Source organism: Charadrius vociferus, unplaced genomic scaffold (genome assembly GCF_000708025.1).
Source record: "Charadrius vociferus isolate BGI_N301 unplaced genomic scaffold, ASM70802v2 scaffold259, whole genome shotgun sequence".
Lineage (NCBI taxonomy): Eukaryota > Metazoa > Chordata > Aves > Charadriiformes > Charadriidae > Charadrius > Charadrius vociferus.
The window spans coordinates 521,173-546,637 of NW_009661368.1; positions in this window are offsets into that span (position 1 = coordinate 521,173).

Here is a 25,465-nt window from a genome sequence, read left to right on the forward strand (position 1 = left end):
CTGTGCCTGCTTGCAGGGGATACAGTTCTTGAGCGAGGCTGACACTTTGGAAAGGGTTTGGCAAAAAGGACAAAGCAGCTGTGAAGAGGCCGGACTGAAAAGAAGGAAGCGATACCAAACAGTACATGGTTCTGGGAAGGCTATTGCAAGCAGTGGCAATGATGGGAACCATTTCCAACAGACAGGCTAGGGGCAATGAACTATTTTCTCACTGACCTCATAGTAACATGAAGTGAAAATTCCATTGTAGTGTTTTCTGCCAAGTCCTTAAAGGCAAAACCTTAGCAAATGGCTCCTGCTTTTACATTAATTCACAAGCAGGTGCTCTTCTGCACGAGCCCTGCAAGAGCTTTATTACCAGAGGTACACTAACTATTAAACAACCATAAGCTTAACCTGGTATTTACTGCAGGACTGTGCCTTTTTATTGCGCAGAGGGAGGGAACTCCCTTCTCAGCCCTCCAGGTGGTCCCTTCAGGGCAGGGTTGAGGCACATTGGCGAGAAGGGGTGGGGTTGGGTGGGAGAGGCTTTCATTGCTGCCCTACCTGTTCTGGGCATAAATTGAAATGATCAGTCTCTAAATCCTGCCAATTAGGCACGCTTTACTGGCATTAGAGTCAGTTTACTATGATAGGTAAAACTAAAATGTTTCTCTTTAAAAAAAAAAAAAAAAAGAGGTAAAATCCTGCTTTAACACATTCAACTCCCAGAGCAGGGGTAGCAGGGGGCAGCAGTGCACTCTGTAGGGTACCTCACCTAGCCCAGACAGGCAGGAGCAGGGCAGCATTCTGCAAAACAGAACGGCTCAGGGACAAATACCTTAGCACGGCTGTGCACCCTCTTCCAGCAGTGACTGTCTGTTAGGGAGCCTGCGGAGTAGAGCTGGAGGATGCAGTCTGCAGTCCCCTGCAGCACCCTCTCCGCTGCAATTAACTCCACTTTAACATTCAAGGCAGCATTAGATGGGGAGAAAAAAATAGTGGTAATCCTTGCCTAGGCTCCGCCTGCCAACAAAGCTCCACCTACTTGGGAGAGCAAAATGAGATGCTTTTTACAGGATTATGAAACTGCTAATCAAGGTAGTATCTGTGCTCTCAAGTTCCTATAACGAAGAGGGCAATATGGACCTCTGGGGTCTATTACTTCTTGGTTTCTGCACACAGAGGCAGACATTGTTCTATTTTTTGTACACTGCTCCCACTCTGAGGGTTATCTTGGTTACTACAAAGGCCAGAAATGATAGGGTTGGTTTTCTTCCTCAAAGAAAAATTATATCTCTGCAGCACTTGCTTCTGCCTGTGAAAATACGGGTATGCTGTGCTGCCATGCTGCCATGAAGCATGAGGCTTCATCCTTATCTGCATTCAAAGAAGAAGAGGGTGAGGGCCATCTCCCAACAGCCCCGTATTCCTTTCTTATGAACTATTCTCACCACTTAAACATTTAGTCTCTGCTGGTCCAAAATAAGCATTTCTGGTATCAGGTTTTCAGACCTTTGCAACCCTTACTTGCTTCAAAACAGGCTTTATCCTGAGAAGAGTTTGTCATTGGCACTTGGGTATGTGGAAGGTTTTTTTAGGAAGTGAAGAAGACAAATGGGAAAATTAACTATCCATGTCAAAAACATTTCATACTGCATAAAGCTCACCTATAAGGAATGCAGCCTTTTACTGGCCTATGTCCTGGGAACTCTGACTGACTCAGCCTCCTGCATCCACAGCTTGTCAAGATCCACAGTTGCTTGTAATCCATTCACTACTGTGTACAAATCTAGGGCAGAAAAGCCCATTTATTATACGACGCTTTACAAAGCAGTACTAGGTTCTTCCCTCCACTACCTACCACTTGTCTTGAGGGGAGAAGGGAGGTGATTGTGACCTCCAAATAAACACCTCTCTCAGCTAATTTCTGCTCTCCTCCAGCCTCCCCCTGCGGATTAAACATTAGCTAGGGATCTCAGGATCCCTGTGGCTTTGGCCATGTTACAGAGCTGAGCCAGCTGGTGAGACGTGGCATGGTGCAGGAGGGCCCTGCACTGGTCCTGTGCTAAGTGTTAAGCCCAGATGGCCACTTTTCAGCCTCTGCTGCAGAGACTCTGTCCCGCATTAAGTAGGTAGGAGTGATGACCTAGCGATTCTGGAGTAAGGAAAGCGAAGTCCTGTATCTGGAATAGCTACAAACTTGTTTCGGGATCTCAGACAAGTTACTTCACCTTTCTTTGCTTCAGTTCTTTTGCCTGCAGAAGGATACTTCCTGGATTTGGGAGAACAGAGGAGGGTGTCTCAGGTATTATTTGTTTAGAGAACTGTGAAATACGAGATAAGAGACCTTGACAATGCCATATATTATTTCAAGTTTATATTAAAAGCTAAATATATGAATTAATTCAGCAGGGAAAGTTTTCTGGTGAAATGACTGGAAGCACAACTGTCCCTCACTAAACACTTCCCAGGCAGTAACATGACCACACAGAGTTTGGCTCATTATATATGTAAAATAGGCAGATGCTATTAGAAAGTAATTTTTTTCACCCACTGAGTAGAGAAGCCTATCCCTCATGATGAAATCCTCTGCAGGGGCTGTATTTTTAGCATGCCTCATACTTCTCAAGGTAATTGAAATCACCCTGAAAGTTGGATACTATCTTCCCTTTTCTCCCCTGGAATCCGAGCCCTGTGTTCCCAGAATTTCACTGAGTCCTTAGCATTTTCCTTTCAAATTCGCCAAATTCCCTTCCCTTTGGCAGTATGTAAGTCCTGATGTTGGTGGGTATCGTCGCAGTTTTATTAAGTTTGTAATAACATGCTGCTCAGGGGCAACATGTCATGATAATAAACTGTCCACGTAATTAGGCCTGACTCGTCAATCAACATGGAAAAGAACTGAATGGAATCCATAAAAGCACCTTTAAGAGGCTGATGGAAACGTTTAATGAAAAAAAAATTAGCAGTGTTTTGTATTGTTAAGTATTTTGCAGAGCAGAAAATTAATTAGCACTGGAGAGAACACACTCTTCTGGAATGCCCGTGTGTGGCCCATTAGATCCCATTTTGCACTCTGAGTCATCCCTTCGCAGCCACTGATTCTGTGCGAGCAGGAGCAGTCACAATGGGATCAGGTTTAGTGACTTACTCGTGTGAGTAAGCAGCCATAGAGGGAAATTTCCCCTTGAGCAGTGGCCGGGGTACCACTGGCAAAAGCTAGTGAAATAACTTTTCTGTGAAAAAAAGTGCACATTTTTGCATATTATTATTATAACTTTTTTACTTTTCACTTTAGGAATTTTATTGTTTTAGATGAAATGCTAAAAACGTGTCTCTAGTAAGCTATATAAACCAGCAGTCCATATGTACTCCAGACTGATGATCTGAGAGGTCTGGCACTGATGCTCGGGGCCTTCCTGCACAGGAGAAATTGCCCCCACGAAGGGAACGCACATTTCCAAGATCTAAGTGAAACAGAAATAACAAAATAGTTCCTGGTGCGCTTAAGCCCTGAAACTGCACAAGCAAGTTACCACAGCCAAATCCAGCTCTGTCCAAGTCTAGGTGAAAGGTCGTCTACGAATTAGGAAGCAAACTATTGAGTTACCAGCATTGCAGCAACAGAATAAACTCTCACCACCCGATTGACTAAGACAGTGGGATATCACCCCTAGCTATTGGCAACTGGCCTCTCATCATTAACCTTCATTAAGGTGGTCATCTCCAAACCAAACAAATGCACAGTTCAGTTACTAATACAAAAGACATCAATTAGATTTATATAAGAGTATTGCAAAATATGAAATAATAAAAGCTGCTACCAACCAACAGCAGGAAGATTCATTGTCCTACAAGGTTCGCTTCTCAAACAGACAAAGCCTGGCTATTTTCGGGAAATTATACCTTGATGGGCGACAACATTTAACTCTGTGCACTCGATGCGGGGGAGAGGGGTACTGCTGGCATGCTCTGTCTATTTAAAACTGACAGCAAGGCGAAGGTTGGCACTTAACTGCATGAATCACCAACTACTGAAATTTAAAAGCTTGCATATGCAAATCATTAATTAAGCATATTAGCATAGTCAGTTACCCAAACTGTAATCTTAATCGTATCTCCAAGTTGGGCATGCAATCACACACCCATTTTGCAGATTTGCATTTGTGAGCATGGTTTCCCGAGAGCTAGGTCCAGAAACTAGTCTAATAATCAATTTTTCCTCACGTAGTTCCAGGAAGGAAATAGTGACATGATGCTGAGTGGCTTCCTCTCCTGAAAAGCAATGGGGAATTGTACAAAATCAGGAACTGCTGTGGACAGCTGAATGACAACTTGAGAGGGGTACATGGTGAGCTATACATGCTCTCATTTCATCTAATGCCCATCTTTGTGACTCCTTCGAACCAAATAACATGGATTTCCCTCTATTAGCAAATATTCAGAGACGGGAAAAGACTATGTGCCAGATTTTTACTTTATTTACATTGAATTACCTGAGATTAGAATCTGAAACTAGAAACTTTCTTTATACAGTTACAAATAGCTATATTATGCAGTTTTAAGGGGTTAAGAAAAGGAGGAAATCATAACCACAGAAGTCATAAAGGCAACTTATCCCAAGCCAAATAGTTTTGTTTCTAACGCAGGGCTTTAATTATAACATGTCATATAATGATGACATAGTGCTATAATAGGCAAATATAATGCATTAATCTGATATTATATTTTGGCTTTAACAATAGGTGCAGCGAACCAGCCTTAGTGGATAACTCATTCAGAACCTATCTGCACACTCCACCTAGATACTTATCTGCCTCTTTAATTAAGTGGAGGGAAACTTCTCGAGGCCATACCCATAAAGCCAGTCTCTGATGATAGCAGAGTTACTGGAAGCCTTTGGTAATCGCTTACACCCACGTATTGTGGTTAGCTTCCAACTTTGGCTCTTTCCTTTGCGCTTTGGAACCACCTATTTATCCCCTAGTGTAAATCCCCTGGTGTTTTTGTACCAAAAGGGGTACAAAAGACCTCTGAGGGTTTGTTTGAGCAACATGTCAGCATACTGCCATTGGCCTCCTCAGGAGTGAACCAGGCTTACTACTTGCAGTGGTGAAAAAAAGAGCTTTAGCAATTTTTTCACTTACCAGTATACAGCTTGAAACAGTAGCAACATACTGCATCGGTGAACACAGTACGGCCAGAACCACCTTTCCATAATGCAAGTCCCCCAGGTTGTCCTTGGCATGCGGTCATGGCAATCAGAGACACTACAGCAACTGACTTCAGTGGAAGCTGTATTGGGCCTCGTGGGATAAAATCATCTTTCCTGATTCCGTGGGTCCTGTGTAACTTTGGGTACATTGAAAACCACATTTTTTTGCTTCTTCAAACACAAAGAGTTTGTAGGATTTGCACGCTAAGCTAAAAACCAAATTTTAGCTATGTATTAGTTTGGAGAAGGTGGTTCCCTGAGTTGCAGTGCTTGCTTTCTACTAGGAATTTTGGAGTGAAAAATCCTGCTCTGAGGCAGTAATATACAGAAATCATAAAGTCCAAGCATGTAAAGAGCACCTGAAGAAAGCACAGGGACAGCAGTCTCGAGGCCATGTGAGATAACTCTCTGAGGTGACCATAGCGTACAGCAAGTACTACCGTCCCTGTAGCAGAATAAAGGCAGCTGACATGAGGCTCCTATACTTCAGTATTAGCTAAGCAAGCCACACAGGATGAGCACAACCAAAATGGCTCCAACAGCTTACCGCCTCCTTTTCCTTTTTCTCTTCTGTGGCTCACTTCCGTACTCTTCTCCAATCTTTTCCAGTATGAAAGGCTCTGCTAATGACCTTTGAACAGATCATGTTGAGAATGTCACTGCAGAGCTTCTTAATCTTATGGTGGCGCCTAGATAATATGGTGATGGGTACTGAAATGCTGAAAAACAGACAGACAGATAGCTAGATAAGATTAGATATATAAGTAATTTAGTCAGTCATCATACAGAGCAGCTGACATAAGTTCATTCGTAAAGCCAGCTGCTAAAATTGCTTTAGAAGTCCTTACATTTTAATTCTGCTGAAAGACAGACCTTTGATCTGAATTGTTTTGGTGGCATGTACATTATTTGAATGGAACCTCACCTGACCAGGTAATACCAGACCGGTCATTCCTGGCATACTATTGTCATAGGAGAACAGTGTACATGCAAATCCATACCTACCGGTAGCTCAAGGGCAGACAGATAACTGAGCATCACGGAACAGATATAGACTGAAAGCATGAGCACCACTTTTGCTGATATGCAGAATGAATCATGGCTAATAAAAGGCTCAAACAACCATATATATGACTAAATGTCAAAACACTAAAACACTTTTGAATTAAGCATGATCAGAAAATAAAAGGAGAAAAATTAATAGATAAGTGTTACTGCTTCTCTTTTTAATTAATATTTATTAATTTACACTGGGGGGAAATGGAGAAGGAGAAATAAAACAGATCTGTCAGATTCGCTACTGTTTACAGACAGTTTTATATTCCAGCTCTCAGGTACTAGCAAAACACTGGGATGTTTGTACCGCACTCATTGCAGGGAAATTTATTTACATTCACAAGTTATGTTTTTTTAATTCAGCTTTAAAAAAAAATTCAAAGACACTTCCTAGGGCAGTTTATTTTGGAAGTGGATAATTTGTTTTCACTCTAAAACTCAGGCGACAGTAGTATTCCCAACTACAGAAGGGGTAAGAGAGTTAATATGAGAGCGTAGAGTTCATTAGCTCATGTGTTTCTCTGAGTGGCATTCACCCCAGCGCAGACACTTTGCACCACTAAGTCCCACTAAAGCAGAAACTGCTAAGCGCATGGATGAACCACAGATAAATGGTTGCATGTCTTAATTAGTTATGTCTAAAGCTCTCAGAAGATTCTGTGGTTGAATTAGAATAAGCATTCAAAAAGTTCAAATGTTACTCCAAGCCTCTTTCGTTTATAATGATGGAAGTCACTCTCTAGAGGTGGCTTACTCATTCTGTTTTTAATATATCCTGACTGAGGGTGGGTTTGAACCGCTGCACAAACAGCAGCTGTCACGAAAAGTATCTTCCTCCTTCATACCCACTCAAAATCAGTAATTGCAGGTGTGCAGAAAAATCAACAGACTGAACAGCAGCCTCCAGACAGCACTTGCCACAGTCTTGTGTCCTTCGGTGACAGTTTACTTTTGCATATACTTGGCTCTAAGGCTTGAAGGCTTGGATTAATTTTACTGAGCTGTTAGAATCCCTGTTTCCTTAACATTTGGGAAGATCAACCTCTTTTTGAAGGTACCTGCCTCCTGCCAGTGACTACAGTGAAGGAACTACACTCCTAATTTGAGCATCTCATGTATTTGCCTGTACTTTGGAAGGATCAAGGTCCAGCTGTCTTGTGAAATCCCTGATATTAGGTATCTCCCTGACCAGTAACCTGTCCCCCACAGCTAGTCCATTATGGGATATTTCAACTCAGCTTTCTGCACATTGGTGTATTATACTGGACTGTAACACAGGAAACTTGATTCTCTAAACAGAAGTGTTCAAATACAATATACCTAGAGCCTGATTCCCCACTGTCTTGTAACTGTGCAGTCAAACCCATGGAGTCACAGCAACTCCACAGACTGGGTAAAATGCTGTCTAGCACATCTGGAAGTGCCAGGCTCTCAGTCTGCATAACTTAAAAGCAATGGAGGATGACACCAGCAGTTAGAAAATTGTACTTACATGCCTAATGTCTCGTGACCAAATATTGGGCTTGTTATGCATGTATTTGACATCTGCAAAGAGTTGTCTGGCTTGTGCATAAATCGTGCACATCTCATGAAGTTCAACAAGGCCAAGTGCAAAGTCCTGCACGTGGGTCAGGGCAATCCTAGGCACAAATACAGTCTGGGTGGAGAATGGATTGAAAGCAGCCCTGAGGAGAAGGACTTGGGGGTGTTGGTTGATGAGAAGCTCAACATGAGCTGGCAATGTGCACTCACAGCCCAGAAAGCCAACTGCATCCTGGGCTGCATCAAAAGCACTGTGGCCAGCAGGTTGAAGGAGGTGATTCTGCCCCTCCACTCTTGTGAGACCCCCCCTGGAATATTGTGTCCAGCTCTGGCGCCCTCAACATAAGAAGAACATGGACCAGGACAAGATCAGAGCGCTGGAGCTCCTCTCCTGTGAAGACAGGCTGGGAGAGTTGGGGTTGTTCAGCTTGGAGAAGAGAAGGCTCCGAGGAGACCTTATAGCAGCCTTCCAGTATCTGAAGGGGACCTACAGGAAAGATGGGGAGGGACTCTTCATCAGGAAGTGTAGTGACAGGATGAGGGGTAATGGCTTCAAACTGGAAGAAGGGAGATTTAGGTTAGATATTAGGAAGAAATTTTTCACTGTGAGGGTGGTGAGCCCCTGGGGCAGGTTGCCCCGAGAAGCTGTAGCTGCCCTATCCCTGGAGGTGTTCAAGGCCAGGCTGGATGGGGCTTTGAGCAACCTGGGCTGGTGGGAGGTGTCCCTGCCCAGGGCAGGGGGGTTGGAACTGGATGATCTTTAAGGTCCCTTCCAACCCAATTCTATGATTCTACAAGAAATGGAGTAGGCGTGTATTTCCCTTGCACACCACATGCCAAATATGTGCAAACCAAGCACAAAAGCGTGCCATCATCTGAGACAACCATTTAAAAATAGGCATCTAAAAGTATTACATAGTAAAATGCTAAGGAACATAGTTTTAATTTTCAAAATTGCCAAGCAGCAAGCAGCTCTTCTTTTTTTTGAGAATCAGACCACTCACACATTTCCGTTCAGGTTTTGGAATATGTTTTTATATACCTATTCTTTGAGGAACATTGGCCAAATTGCTAGCTGTCAGCTGAAGTCTTTATCAGAAAATCTGTAATTGAATATTTCAGGCCAAGATGTATAGAAAACAAAACTGGGCAGAAACTTACACTGGAAGCCGTAAAAAGGATTAAAGAACCTAGTTCCATTAAAAAAAACAGTTCAGGAAAAGGGACAGAAATGTACTTTTGTGAACTTGAAATGTGTACTTTTGTTTTTGCAGTGATAACAGCAGTCCTTCTTACAGCATTGTGCACTTTCAAAGCTTTGAATGAATAACTGTAGCTAATGAATAATAATACCTTTAAATAAAATCTTAATTGCAAAACAAAGGAATAATAAAGAAAAGTTTTTTTTTTTTTTATTTTATTCAAAGCTTAGAAAAGTTTAAGCTGGAGTTTTGGGTGAAGGTTTGGTTGCTGCCTTTTCCCCTTTTATCTGAACCAGCTCACTCAGACCTAATCTTCACCATCTAAACCACATGATTAACACACAAAATAACTTTGGAGCAAGCCAGGTCCAAGCAGGAAGCTGCAAGTACTATCATGTCTTCACAATATTAGCCAGCAAAATAACTGTGGTTTCTTCAGTTTTGTGTTGCTTTTTTTTGTTGTTGTTTTTTTTGTTGTTTTTTTTTTTTATTTTCTACATTTATGTTTTCCTTGAAAGGGGCTTGCATTTTTGTTTCTTCTTTGTGCTGGAAACTTTCAGATTTACAATCTCACTCCCAAAGGAAATGCTTATTCTCCTAGACAATCCCCGCAAGACTGGGGCAGGCCTGGACCCTTACACAAGATGGCTAAGGACGTCTCTCACTCTGCTCATGTTTATCAGTCAAAACCAAATCGTCCAGCCAGATAGCACCTCTTCCACCTGGTCAAGTTTAAAAGAAAGTAGCTATGCCTGTAACACGTGAGGGGACTGGTCCTGCTCGTGTGTATTAGGCTTGTTCAGAATATTCCATCTGAATTGGCTGTCCTGAGAAAATAGACGCTTTTACTTCATTCAGGATCCCAGTGGGGTTTAGGTGGGAACTATGTACTAAGCTGCTCAGATCACAGCAGTTCTGGGCATGTCTAGACATAAAGTTGCTGGTACTGGAAGAAATGTTATCCTGAGCAGGGAGGAACCTATTGAGTTGTAGGTGTTTAAGTCCTCTTTTGCATCTGGCCCTAACTTGCAAGAAAGGAAGAGCCAAATGCTCAAAGGCAGCTTCCATTTTATGGCTCTAAATTATGCAAAAAAATTATGAACTCGATAATTTTGCACCTGCATTTGTATTGGAGGTGAGGAAGAGCCTCAACCAGGCAGGGAGAGGCTCCAATTCTCTGCCCTTTATCTGCTCTGTGAATTCAGAAGGGAAAAGAGGCTTCATGCCAGCAGAAATCATAGTCCCCATGTGTGTCATACACTCCTATGCAAAGCTCCGTGGTTGGTACACTGGGTGCTTGTTGGGCAATGGCATGGAGAAGGCTGGTTTCCTTGGAACATTTTCTGTTCATTGTACTGTTCCTTCCCAGCATTTCACAAACCACCACAAAGAAGACAACAAAAAGGGGGAAAAAACCCTTCTTAAAATGAATTGTATGTCTCTTCCCTCACTATCCCAACAGCCGTGGCAACTTCATAGGAGCCAGGCAGAGCTGGTTTCTGCTGGATGTTACTCTTTGCACAATTTTATGATAATTTTGGGGAGTTTGCATGATTGAATGGTGAAAGCACAAGGAGGGAAGTCAGGATTCAGCCTTCATTCCTGGTTCTGCCACCAAGATCCTGTTTGTATTGGGTTGACATATATAAATTTTTTTGGTTGTCCCATTGGCATAAATCTTGTTTTATGTATTTGCTACTTCTGCTATTTCTAGGCCTATCTGAGGCTCAAATAAAAACAATAGCAAAATGTCCCAATTTATCTGCAAAAAAAACCAAAAAACCCAAGACCTCTCTGCTCTGATTCAAAGCCTATTAAAGACAATGCAAAGACATCTGTTGACTCCAGTATACTTTAGATTACAGTGCAAGCTCTCGATCAGACGGAAAAGAGAATGAAGGCTGCTAGAACTCAAGGAAGGGATGGGAGAACTACGACATGTACTAATGGGAAGTTAAAACACCCCCAAGGGATGCTGGAAGCAAGACTTTTGCCAAGGCTTGGCTGGAATACGCAAGTTTAGAGACCCAGCTTTTGCAGCTTCTTGGCTCATCCTAGGAAGAAAGCAGCTTCCTGTCTTAACCTCTTAATATGAGTTCTATATATGTAATTTGCAGTAGTTTTCATACCTGAAAGAACAGCTCAGTTCTGTTTTCATGGCAAAATTCCCAGTGATTTCATTGTGAGCACAGCACAGCTCACATCCTCTTATTTTCTGCTGTTGGGTCTTCTTCACACTGTGAGGTTTGACTGGTCCTGTCCCCACTCACGCTCATTCTTGGTCTCTGACACAGGTAACAGTTGTTAACTCCATCTAAAGATAATATTTGTTTCTGTAGCAACCAAAACAGAAAAAGAGGAAATTGATTCAAACACTGTCTTCTGCATCCTTTCAAGACATCTGCTTATAGTGACAATGTGTTTTCTCCTTGATTTTCATCATAAGCCTTACAGTCAACTTCAGCTGTTCTCAGATGGGGCTTATGGAGGAGAATGGGGCAGCTGGACAGTCCTAGCTGCCGTACTTGCAGAAGTAGCCTGTAAATGTAGTGCGTGATCATCCCAAAGCACAAATAAAAAAAGGAAGAAAAGAATGAAAGAAAAATGTATTACTGTTTTTGAAAATGAAATCTCATGATTGTACTACGTAGCACTCCTATTTTGGTATTGTGATTTTCGAAACAGTACTAACTTTGTGGTCCTTCTTTAAGCACCTACTTCCCTGGGGTTGGTAGCTACAACTGACCTCTTTGCCTTTCAAAATCCTCTTTTAAATTAACAAAGTGGTCCTAAACAAGTGGTGTGCTACATAAAAAAAAATTGGAAAGCTTATCTAAGAACAGATTTTTCCTAAGTTATTTCAAAGTCTCTATCAAAATAAAAACTACAAAGATGCATAACCATGATCCCCTAATAAGCATGTCATCTCTAGTCCATCAGCTATCTGTGTAAAATGAGGGAGCTTGAAGAATGTAGTTGATTCACTAGCAGCATTGGCAAAAAAGATGTTTTGGTTCATAAGGAAACAGTTTGATTCAAATATTTAATTTTGCTTTAAGGGTTTCTCAAAATATAATTCAGCACTAAACTAAAATGGAAACTCTGAATCCCAAAGCTAAAATCTTTCGCTTAGAAAATGCTAAAATTGCATAAATTGTTTGGAATTTCAGGGTGATATAACTAAAGCAGTCAGTTGAAACTGGTTCTAGTTCATAAAGCATTTCAGTTTTCCTAGATTTGAACATTTTGGATAAGATTATCTGACAACAAATAATGGGAGGGCGTTACTGTGAAGAAATAACGTGCTGTCAGAATCACAATTTCAGTATTACCGAATACAGGTCTATAATGGCAGTTTACTGGACTATTTTATCAATGATATGTACAGACCTCTCAGCTGAAAGGCAGAGGGTGCAGGAATAAGTCATGGTTTGCTTTTAGTATATGGCAAAGTTATATCTCAACAAATCTGTAAGCTCCACTCGACAGGTAAATGCCATGCATGTTTGTGACACCACAGAAATAAAAGTATGATAACAATGGTTCTTTTCCCTCAAGATTTTCCTTGGGCCTGTCCTCAAAGTGAATCCTAGGCAGGTAATTTATTGTTTATTCACATGACATTTAAGCAGCATATTTAATACAGTTGCAGTTCATACTTGAAATTCAAACATAACATCAATCCAACAATTTTTGGCAAATAAAAGGCAGCAACATAGTGTCAAGAATTCAAGGGGACTCCAATCTAATTTAAATGGTGTTGCTCTCAAAAGCTGGCAGCAAGGAGTGCATCTTTTAAAAATGTTTCTATTAGAAGCTGATGTTTATGATCACTCTCAGCTTGGCAAGAAAAACACTCTTCTAAACATTTACATTTTACATTCTTTAGGACAGTTGAAAAATGTTGGCTTGCAGTTTCCACACTGCAGAGAGGTTGTGAGGAATTTTATAGTAGAACATTAATAGCCATGTACTTTTCCTGTTCTTTGATTTACTGTGTGGTAGTTTTTATACTAGTTGTGTTCTTCACGTTGTCTGTCCTAATTTGAGTTTCACTCAAGCAACATAAGCCTAGGTTTATTTTTCTAGCTAATAAAAACAAAGTCCATTTATTAATAATACTTTGTACTAATGCTATAGACACCATTTGGAGACTTTCCTATTTGAAAATATTCACTACATACCGTTGCAAAACTCCCCAGAAGAGTCAGAAAATAAGCGGTTTTTTTCAAGAGATGCAGTCTGTGAAGGAGGGGCTGTCCCTGTACTGTTTGTCCAAACAATGTGGCCGTGTTCTGGTTTCCCTATGACTCTGATCACAATGTACAGACATCGGCAACAAAAATAATAATATAATGTAGAACTCCTGTCGGTCCCCTTGACTCCAAAGTAACTACTTCCATGAGTAGCTGCCATGTCTAAGTAAGACATTTGTGTTCTGGCTGTTGTGTGTCACACATCACGGGCCCCAGTACACAGCTCTGGTGGGCTCTCACAAATACTGCCATTAAAGCCAGCTGGACTGACTACTTGTACCTGTCTACTCGCTTCCTTGCACACAGATTTCCCAATCTGACCCAGCCTAATAGCATCAGGAAAAAAAAAGCATCAGCTTTATTCTTTACTGGCAGCACTGTTTTCAAAGCCATGTTTTGAAAGTACAATTAAGCTGTAGATTAGAGGTGCATACATGTATTCAATGTGCTTCCCATTCCACAAATCACTTCGGGATATGTATGAATCTTACTGACATAGTTAAATGAACCGCTGAATTATGACGGATACATGGGATACGAAGTCCTAAACATGGCCAGAAGGTCACCGAAAGCTGATGGCACCTAGGAACTACAGGACTGAATAAATACAAGAACATATCCACACAAATTATTTTCTGTATGCAAATCTTCTCACTGCAGTGTTGCAATCAGTGGGAGTCCCCAGACTGGACTGCTCCTGTGGGTAGGCTCACTCATGGTCTGAGGATCTGCAGAATCAGGCTTGGTGGTATGTGCTGGATGCCTGTGCACTATCATTTTAATTCAGTTTGCTAAGGTGTGTACAATCTCTGCTAAGGTACACGTAAGCCACAATCACAGTGGCATCGAGTCAGCTGCTTCAGGTCTGGGCCATTTTGCTGTCTGTTGAAGACGTGAGGCCAACGGAATTGGTTTGTTCTACGGCATTTGGATAAAGAATAAAATTTACTGTATGCCTTGCATACAGAGAACTCAGAGCAAGGCAGTTTTACAAATTGTGAGTACAAATTGTAGGTATGAAGTCTAATTGCTCTTCGTAATTAGGCAACAATACAAACAAACTGTACACATATAATGCCCTTCATCAGAGGAATTCAGGTGACTTGGAAAGTTTATTAAAGTCTCATCAAAACATGATGTTGTTACAGTATTATATGGAGACCCCCTGAAGCAGCCATAAATTACCTTGTCTGGGCCAGGGCAAAGAGCCTGGGCCTTATGGCTACTGGCCCCGTGAGGTCAGGAGTGCACTAGGCTCTGGCAGCCCCCTGTGCTCTGAGTTAGCCGAGGGCTTATGTTGTTCAGGGAGGTGCTTTTATTCTCTAGGAGAAATTCTGGGTCTTGCTGGCTTACATCAAACTTGTTTGGGAATATTTGCAAACTCATGGAAACAAAAGACAATGTCTCTTGACAAAACTTTTTAGTGTCATTCTGTGCAAGAACACTCATTCCAGAATAAAAATGACCACACAAAGACTGACTCAAAACTAACTCCCTGCCAGCCTTCAGAAACTGAAAGTCCCATTTTAAAGTCGAAGGCATTTAAAAAAACCCCATGTTTTTATTTAGCTTGTTGTTTCCAGTGTGTACATCCCCCTGCACAAGCACACAAAACCCAAATAAAGTCAGGGGAATCTTGAGGTACTCAGTGACAGGTGCCTCACTTCAAGACAAGCACCCAAAATCAAGTAAGGTCAATTGAACCTCGAGGTGCTCAATCACTCATTTCAAGGCAGACATTAAAAATGAAGTCTCTTTGAAGGGTTGTGAAAATTTTAGCCTAAGTGACTGGACAGAGGATGAAGCTGAGGAATTCCTGTTCTTGTAGACAAGTCCCCTCAGAGCAACTTGTTACCAATAACTCATTTATATTCACATAGGCTAGCATATACAGGTCTCTATAGGAAACCAGTAACACATCACAAATCACAACTTAATAGATTCTGTGTATAACCAATGTCTTGAATAACACTAATAACTCTTTATAAAGAAATAAAGGCAGCAGCTCAGAGTGGGTGGGAAGCAGTAGCCAGCAGGCTGGCTAAGAGGAAGGGAGAAATAACAAGGCACCTAGTTCCCAGGAAGGGCCAGCAGGTGTATTTACAGAGGTCACACACCTTTTGGTCAATTAGGTCTAAATCCAAAGGAACCACTAGTAAAATATCCATTGCTGCTGGCTTTGGTAAAAGCCAATTAGAGAAACATTTATGTTATAAAACCTAATTTCTAGGGAATAAAAGTGTGGACAACTTCAAAGAGTTGCCCAGAGAAGGATGGAGCATGGTGTATGTTCAGGACTGGGACTAATGCATCCCAGTGCCTAAGTGTGTGGATATTTTTTGAGATTCTAGGGAGGATAGCCTACAAGACTGGCCTCTGGTCGTAAAATTTAAGCCACAATTGAAATAATTTTTACTTGTTTATTTTAGATTTTACTTTCTTACTTCCTCCCAGTCTAGTATCTAAATGTCAATTTGAATTGTTTCTAAACACTTGCTTTACTCAAGGTTTGTCTGATGTTTGGGGTAAGGTAAATTAAAACAAAGCTACGGTGTTACCATTCCATGGAAATCATAGATTAAGTCAAAGAAGCACATGTGGGTACCCCTGAGAACTTGTACCTCAGCACAGCTTCATGAGGCTCTGCAAGTGGGAGTACTTTCTGCCAGGCTGCAAAGAACCAGTGCAGGAGCTGGGAGTGCCTTGCACGCCAAGTTTGCAAAGGCGGTCCTTTCAGTAGGCACAAACAGAACCCTTTCTGAGGCACCGAGAGACTCCCCGTTGCTCTCTAAGCCATGGTGCTGTGCAACGAGTAGACCAAAGTCATACCACGGGTTAGTGACAAAGCTGAAAAGAATCCAGATTGCCAGCTCCCTGTCCTAAATACCACATGTAGTCCTGCCTTCTCCTCTAGGATAAAAGCAGAAGGAAAAATTTTCTAAAAGCTTTCAAGAAGCAGTGTGGATTTTGCTGTTAAAAGGAGGAAACATTATCAAAGGATCAGAAAATTCCACAAAGTAACACAACAGTTACTATTGCAAAACTCTGGGGTTCTCTTCTGTGGTATAGAGTTATTCAGCAGCTCAGATTCATAGCAGTATTTCTTCGTCCTCCACAGTCATAAATTCTTTTTCCTGTTATGGACAAGTTCAGTAAGCTCAACTCTTTTGGCTTCAGTGTGAGCCAGACCTTGCCTAAAATTTAACATTTTTACTGTCTTTTCCATAGAACATTTATGCTGTGTTTATCAGGTTCATTTCTTTTTTCATTAGAAGTTAATCGCAATGCCATTAGCACTGCTTTAATGTCATGAGAATCACACTCTGTAGGGCGCATGCTATGACTGCCTCAAAAATCTCTCCCTGTGGATATTTTGTCTCTGTGAAATAGTCTGGTTCCAACTATTCATCTTTGCCAAGAAGAACAATGTTACCAATTATTCCTACAGTGGAAAATAAATCAGAACAATCATTTGTTTCCTTGCAGTTGGTTGTACATATCCTTCATCAGTAGAAATTTAGCTATGAATTAGAAAAATTTCCTTTCACCTTCCCAGCCTCTTCCGTTTGTGCAGGATTCACGGTATGCCTATGCATCAGATGAATTATTTTACCTGGGAGGTAGGAATTGTTCCAAGTTCATACCTGCTCAAGATGTAATTCAGTTTTAAGAAGGAGACTGGCATAATGCCTATCTACAAAAAAATCTCCAGCATTATTACGTAGAGCATAGAAGAGTTAACAGTGACCCAGTAAAAGAAACCAAGAATTGGAAGGTGGTTTTGCAGCAAGAAAAGATCTGTCATTAGTGAAAAGAGTGAGGTGAAATTACTGAAAGCATTTTTGATCATGCAATGAAGAAAACGTAGAACAAAACTCTAGGGCACAGAGGGATCTGGGAGTACTACCTTGGGGAGAAGGTACTACAGATACTTCTTCAGATAAGGGCATATAAAAATTCAGTGCCTGAGCTCAGAAACCCAAACATTCATATTAAAAGTACAATCAGTTCATGTTCATGTATTGGGACATGAGTAGCTTTAGGACTTGGCTCTCATATTCTGCTTAAACATGCAATTCATAAGAATAATTCAGATGTGCCATTACCTTGAAGGTATCAGAAATAAGAGCAGAGGCACGCTCAGGTTATACAAACAATTACCCTTCTGTGCACACAGTTGTGAAAATCCTGTCCTAAAGATTTTTTGCCTTTATTTTGGCTTTGCACGTGAGCTGAAGAGGTGTTGTCCGAGGTGCTGAGTCCTCCTCAGGTCATTGGGAAGCTGAAGGAAGCTGCAGGTGCTCCATGCCACTGAAAATCACGTCACTGGCTTAATCATCAACAAAGTCTTATTACCGAGACTTGCAGCTGGTATCCAATGAAATCTGAGATAACAGTTACAGTACTAAGCAACTAGTAATACCAGTTTTTCTACAAAATTAATAAATGCAAATGTTAACTGTTCTAAATTCACTTAATAAACAAGTCACCTGGAAAGATCTGTGGTTTTCATTAATACAGAGAATATAAATAGAAAAGGAAGTGGAAGGCCTGATACTTGGTGTCCAATAAACCCCATAATGTGGCCAAGCTTTTGCAGGGCTCTCTGGGTATGCAATAAGATAATTAGCAAAATGTCATTGTAGTCTTTCAAATACTATAAAGTCCATTTACATGCTTTCTTAGTTTGCAGCCCATTAGTTAGTAATGAAGCAAGTGCAGCTGATAGGCTGGATCCTGCACTAAACAAGGCAGAGCAAAGAAGATAAACAATGCTAAACTGCATGGCAGGCATAGGAGGCTGAGAAGTTCCAAGGATGCAGTTCCGTTCTCAGCTAGTGAAGGAGACTGGCAAGGGATGACTATCGCCAAGTGCCTTATTAACACAGCAGCAGTGAGTCTTGATACATGTCCAGTGTCCATTCACACCCAATGGTTTTGAGGCTAAGTGAGCAGAGGAACTTGAGATTCATCCCCATTCAGAGTAAGAAACTGTGTGCTGCACTGAGTCTTTGTATTGTTTCCATTTTTGCCTTATCCCCAGTACAACAGCTTGCTGACCTGCAATAGGCAGACCAAACCCCAAGCAAAAGTTTTGTGTCACTGCTCAACGCTGAAAAAACTACGCACCTCCTGAAGTCCTGGCTCTAGCAGACAAATGTGTATTCCCCTGGAAACCTGCCCAGATCTAAATGTGAGTGTGGAAATGGGTGTTACTGCCTGCACTCTGTGTTTGTGTTCAAACTCCCCCCTGCCTGCATTTTCCAGATTTTTCCTATTGGAACTAGTGTGAGATTATAAATTTAAAGATCTATCAAATAATTAGGTATCACCCTGATAATGAATTATGGATTGAACACAAGTCTCATGGGCTGAGAAAGTTTGAAAAATCATGTGCTTGCCTCCAAAGGAAAAAGGCAAAAGAAAAAGGACATATAAGGAGAATAAAACTACTGTACCACAGGTATAATGTCTTAGCAAAACTAATTCAAGGGTAGATTGCCTTCTCAATCTGGACCATGAATAAGATCTTCCTAGCTTCTGCAGTGGCCTAGACATGTGTCACCTTCTACATTCCTCACCAGTCGCTCAGCAAGCGCAACTGTAATGTGCAACCACAGTTCCCAGCCGTGAAGCCATCACGTGCTACCTGCTAAGCCTGGCAGAGTCCAAGCAATGACACCGCTTTGCACTGCTGTGTGGACTGCAGTAAAAATTACACAGCTGACCTCTATAAAAATTAATCGAGTGGCCCTGCTCGAAGCATCCTGCGTCTTCCTGGAGTTCTGCATTGGAAAGGACTCTCTGAGTCATCCCCCTAATTTGCATATCCCTTTGCATCTTGGCATTAACAGTCAAGAGCCTTTGGAGCCAGCTAGAAAAGCCTCATGTTTGTGCTCTCCCATGCAAATACCTCTTCTCCCTATATATTAGTTACTGTGTGTGGGTTTTCTCTCTCACTCTCTCTTGCCATATGTGTGGGAGTTGATGGCATCAACTTTATGAAATCTCAACACATGCCAAGAACAGCTGGAGAAGTTGAAACAAGTTCTGGGTGAGGTGAGTTTCATGGGCAGGGACTGAAATTAGCAAAGGTACCGTGGCTGCTTGCCATCCTGGGAGTCTCACATGGAGCATGCGGGCTTGGCTTGCTCCAAGAGCAGATTCCTGATGGAAAAAAGGATTTGATTGGATTTAGATAATGACGATGGCAGAGATAACTGAATTAGAAGAATCTGTTCACCAGGACAGACCATCTCTGCACCTCTTCCATGGCTGGTTCATTATGTAAATACAAAAATTTCATCATGAGTCTGAGGTAATTAATATTCTTTTCAGCATGTAGCACTCTTCATCTTCAAAACGTTTTACTAACATTAATAATTAATCACCACAACACTCTGGGAAGGTTATCATCTTAATCAACGGGTAAACTGAGGCACAAAGATTTAAAGCATCACAACCTGCCAGTGGCAGTACTCTCGTGTTCCAGCCTGGTGCTCAGTGTGTTACAGTGTGTGGCCAAGCTACCTGATATGCTTTATGATAAGAAGGAACAAACCAAGAGGGCATTCCAGGATGAATGAAATAAAACTCCCTCCAGCCTGCATGCAGAGCAGAACCTGTTAATCACTGCCTGCTCCTTACAGGTCTCTGTGTTCCCAAATCCAGGATGCCTGTCCTCTCCTTGGAACTACACCTTTCTGTTGATCTTTCTGCATGTTCCCTTCAGCAGTCCAACAGTACTCCTGACATAATAGATACTCTCTGGCCTCAGCCTTAGCTATGACTCAGATATTTACATCTTCTTTCCTTGATAATTTTAGAATATAAAGAACCAATGATATGTCTGATCAATTTTAGTGTCATAAATCATTTAATAACTAGCATTTGCTTTTGAAGCACTTTACACACTCTCTCAGAAGAATTTCCAGCTTTTGCCTCAGTCTCTCATACAGGAACTTCTGAGTCTGGTTCAAAGTTTGGTCTGAAGTTGTTAATTTCCTATAATCAAGTCTTGTTTAGGCTAGTAAATGTAGCATTTACCTTATCAGTTTCTGCCATTAGTTCCACCTGGACATCTCCACTAGGTCATACATTATTGCTGAGGGATAACTGTGAAAGAAGTGACCTCCCTGCCCAACTCAGAAAACGAAACTTCAGCGCAGAATACAGAAACGACACAGTACCTGTGAAAGAAAAGTTTGCTTGTCTTGAGGCTTCACAAGAGGGATCTGTCAAATGTGGCAAGCTGTCATTAAAAATAATTAACCTAATAAAAAATCCCTTTTCTCTTATTTCTACTTAGTCAGGTGAATATTAAATACTATATTTTCCAGGGGCACAGAGAAGAAGAGGAAATCAGCATCTATGTTTTCATTCAAACATGAGTATGAAGGAGCAAGTACAGATTCGCCTCCGTATACCTAAAGTATGCATGCAATTAGTATGACTGCACAGGGAGTCATGAGACTTGTATACATGACTGGCCACCTGCATGTCATTTGGGCGGTTGTCTTAATAGTGACAATGCTTGTGCATGCAACCCTAGCATTAACACATATGGAAACACACATTTTTCTGGCAAAGTGGATTTGTGAGAGCTGCTGTTCTCGTAACCCCACGCTCCCCAAGACTTCTGGTACTTGTTAGGACAATAGTTTTCATTGAACATGTAGATTTTTATACCTGTTTGGTTTAGAGTAAACTAGTTGCTTGTGATGTCTTAACTCCTAGCATCACCACCATAAGTACAAGTGCAATTCTCTCCTCAGCACTCCCAAACCTCTTTTGTGTTTTCCAGAAGTGGAGGAGGCAAAGAAAAACCCTAGTTCCTTTGAGGTGGGAGCTCACCCCAAGAGGGAGGAGAGGGAAGCTGACCTCCTGTGCATTTCTGATCATATTTATTTTTAAAGGCATTTAGCCATAAGTCTCAGCCTATGGCTCTGCTTCCTGCAGGCACACCCTGCTTGTGGCTGTGAAGGTACTCACTAAGCACTAGTAACACCCAGCATTTATATAGGGCTTTTCATCTTCAAAGCACTTCCCGAACATCGTTTAATTAATGAATCCTCACAGCCCTCAGTGAGGTATGCACAATTATTACCCCCACATTTTACAAGTGAGGAAAACTGAGGCAGCGATTAGCTGAGGCAACACTGTGGGAATTGGGATTAGAGCTCAGGAGAACTCAGGAGTGCCTGGACCCCTGTCCCACGCAATGATTGCCTGGGTGCCTCGTTGGGAAATGCACGTGGTGCCTCAGTTCAGCACAGTATCTTGAACATGATCAGCGCTGACCCTTTGGTGCATCTGCAACATTTTCTTCTTCCAGGTCCACATACGGTTTCTGTGTGGAGATCTGGAAAAATGTTCTTTTGCGTCTTTCAGTATCAGTTCTAGATCCTGCTGTCAACCAGACAAGAGATCCAAAGACCGAGGTTCCAGAGGAGGACAGCTTCTGTTACCTACAGCACTACCTAACACGTTCAGTTTTAGTGCCTTCACAGTGTTTTTAAAATGACATAGAAAGGGGACTTTCACCCAGAGATCTCAGAGCGCCCTACAGACAAAGGACAGTGTTGCAATCCCAAATCACAGTATGGCTCTGTGCAGACTGTCAGGCCCACTCAGGCTTGGCCTCGGCTGAAGATCTGATGATTCACGACCCTCAGCCCACATTCATGAAAGTTCAGTGAGTTTCACTCACATCCTCCTCAGTAACTGCGGGTTCCTCCCTCGAGAAGCCCCAGGGTATCCCAGTTCCCAGATGACATGTGGAGGACAAGAGCAGACTTCCTGGTCGCAATGGTAGCCAGTAGGGTGAGAGAGGGCACCGACGATGGGGGTTAAACCTGGATGGTTCAACCTTGTCAAACTTGAACATCCGAGAGAACCTGCAGGGCTTGGTTCCTTTCCAGCCCTCCAGGGCTCTCACAGCCCTAATTATTATTGTTGTTGTTGTTATTACAACAAAACATTCATATACTGCCATAAAATACAAACTAGATAATACACGTTCCTTGCCTGAAGAGCTCAGGCTTTAAACAGGCTGGACATTCTGAACTGGATCCCTCAGGAGAGACAGGGAAGGCACAGCCCTTTTACAGCAATTTCCCCTCTCAATTCCTTCCGAGTGCGTCTGGACACTGTGAAGGGATATGGGATGCGGCAATAAGCAGCTGACCGAGCAGCATCAGAGATACAGCACGCTCCTCCAGCTGTGCCTCAGTTCGTGTTCTGCTATGCACAGCAGCTGTGGGAGAAAGATTTGTGGCTGGCAGTCACACTCACAAGGCAGGGCAGTGCAGGGAATGGGATTTCATCATGGGTGCGCTTCTCAAATCAGCTGCAGCTCAAAGCTGGTACCTACCACTCGGAAAGCAATGTCCAGCCCGCTGTTCCTGGTGGGGTACCAGCTCCCAGCTCCTGCTGAGTTCTCACAGGCACAATCAGGGAATTAGTGTCAATCAGCTGATCTGTGATGCTGCCTCCGTCTGAGCCAGACGGTGCGGTACCACCTGCAGAAATGCAGCAGGAGCTGCTCCATCCTGCTCCTGTACAAGACAACCATCCCCCAGGCGTTGTTTCAAATGCACCGTTCAACTAAACCATGGTGGTGGAACTGTAATGCTCAAAAGAAAACAGGAGCATGGTAGTGCATAGTGTGCTGACACCTTTGCACAGCTGACTGCTGGGAAGCACTGGGGACTCTGATTCGTAAATGCTCTTCTACCTGAGACTGATGCCTTCTCTCGCTTGTGAAGTCCCTTCTGTTCCCTCCTGACAGTGTTTCCCAGTTTAATCTGAAATGCCATGAGATACTGAGCCAAGGGAGAAGTGGAAAATGTTGCAATTCCTAAGCTGCTCTTTGAAATGAAATACTAATACTTGTAATTAATAGTAATCTCTAACGAAAAAAAAAAAAAAAAAATCCCTGCTTATTCCTATATAGACAACTCAGGTAGTACTAGGGCGTCAGGCAGGCTTATTCAGCCTCTGGACAGACTCACCCACAAGGCCTAGCATCAACACGCCCTGTGTACACCTAGCACCATTTTGAACAACTACACCAAAACAAAGACAAGGAGCACTTTAGGTCCTTTGTGCGTCTAAGCACAAGAGAGGGATCCCTGGCCAGTTTTTACCAACTGAAAGCTCTGAGCCAGAAACTGTCCCTGCATCTATATTCATAACTCATAAAACAAACCAAAACAAAACCCCAACAAAATACATTTACAATGAAAGAAACTTTTCTCAGAAGTGCTGTTGTTTTCATTCCCTCTAGTGCTCTATGTTCCAATGTTCTCATGTTTTCTGACCATTTGGTCACAACAACATTGAGCAGACACTGCTGAGGTTTTTGAATGCTTAATCTGACCTACCTTAGACCTGGCACAAACCCAAGAAAATACTAAGAATAGGGGCACACCTAATATATTATTAAGGGATATAATGCTGATGTTCTGATTATTATTGAACTCCAAAGCAATTCTCATCACAGAACCTACAAGGCAGTGGGGAAACCTCACTGGACACCCAGCGTGAAGGTTGACATCACCCACTGCCCACCCCTAAACCACTGCTGCTACTTCTTCCCATTCCTTCTCTCCAGGCTCCTAGGCTAGACCCCAGCCAGGCTCTACACAATCCCTTGGGGATTTTGTTCATACACACAGATATGTTGGTGACTCAAGTCTTAATTTTTCCCCAACTGATCTGCCTCTTCATGGCCAGTCCCTCCCAGCCAGCCATATTCTCTCCAATGGCTCACTGGATACACCAGCTGACCTCCCTGCCTTTTTCCCCATGCCCTCCTTTCTCTACCCCTGCCAACATGCTCTGCCCATTTCTTGGCTGTCAACAAAGGAGCCCTTTTTCTTAACTGCCTCTTTGTAGCACAGCCCCAACAGCAACTTACTGTAAATCATGACAACACTTTCTGTGCAGTGGACATCTGTTTACAGCCCTGACACACACTGTGTTGCTTTTCAACAGAACAGTGAAGCAATTCTTTTTTTCTCATCTGCAGAAGGTGATCCAGACAAAATGGCTAATTTCTAAGTTAGCTCCTTGTGGCTTATGCTTCCTGCCATAGCAAGAGTTGTCAATCAAGCAGAGCTTAATCTTAACTCAGGCATTAACTTGAACACAATTAATTCTTGGCAGCAGACATAGAATGCTACGAGCCCCATCTCTCCTGATGGTGATAAGGCTGACTGTCAGGACAGGCTTTGCATTCACTCCTTGACTTTAGCAAGAGTTTGATCAAGCCCATACAGACTAATAAAACAAATTACATTGTTGGCATTAGCAAGTGCAACTCTAAAAGAGTCAATTGATTTCTGTCTCACTATGCCAACCAGGACCTTGTCTCAACTTACAGGGGTGGCTGGGATTTTCCTATTAGTCTTCAGGATAGCAATTCAAATGACAGCTGGGTGAGAATAAAAAGCACAAATTTGAGGCATATGGCCTAACCCTAAGGGAAGGTGTTTGACAGGCTGCAGCGCTAACATTACCCCCGTGGCCAGACACATGCCAGATGGTCACAGATGTGACTTGCTGCCATCTGGGTCAGCGTGATCTTGCCCTGCCTTCCCCTGCCTTATTTCTGTTGCCTCACTGCACTTTCTGCATGGCATTTTCAGTCTTGTTTTATCTCATTGCACTTATGGACCTGACTTGTGTGGCTCAAATGAAACCTTGTTAACTTTGCTGGGATTCATAGTGATTCAGGCAATGAGATGAGATGGCCCAGAACAGGCCGTCACTAGTTCAAGTCCGATCCAGGTTATCTTCATCTTGATGTTGAGGAGCCAGCTGAGCCATCTGTCTTGCACCACTTGCAAGCCTGACACTTGCTGTCCCACTCCCTGTCCTTCATTTTTCTGGCTATCTATTTTTCTGTTGTTACTCTTATCAAGAGAAGAACTTAACCAACCTGGCATACCAGCTTGATGTACTTAGCAGATTGCAGTGTGACTCAGTACAGAACTCTTCCTATGTTTTCACATATAAACACAATCAGTGGACAAGAAGGCAGTGAAAAGAGTACATGATGCATCATGGAAATTGCAAAACCTTAGGGAGTCAACAGATTGGAAGGTCCCTCACAAAACAGGTCCCCATTCCCCACTGAACTGCCCTATTCCTTTTTTGATTTGAACAGTCTCACGTTTGCAAAACATCTGAGATTCATTAGGTTATGC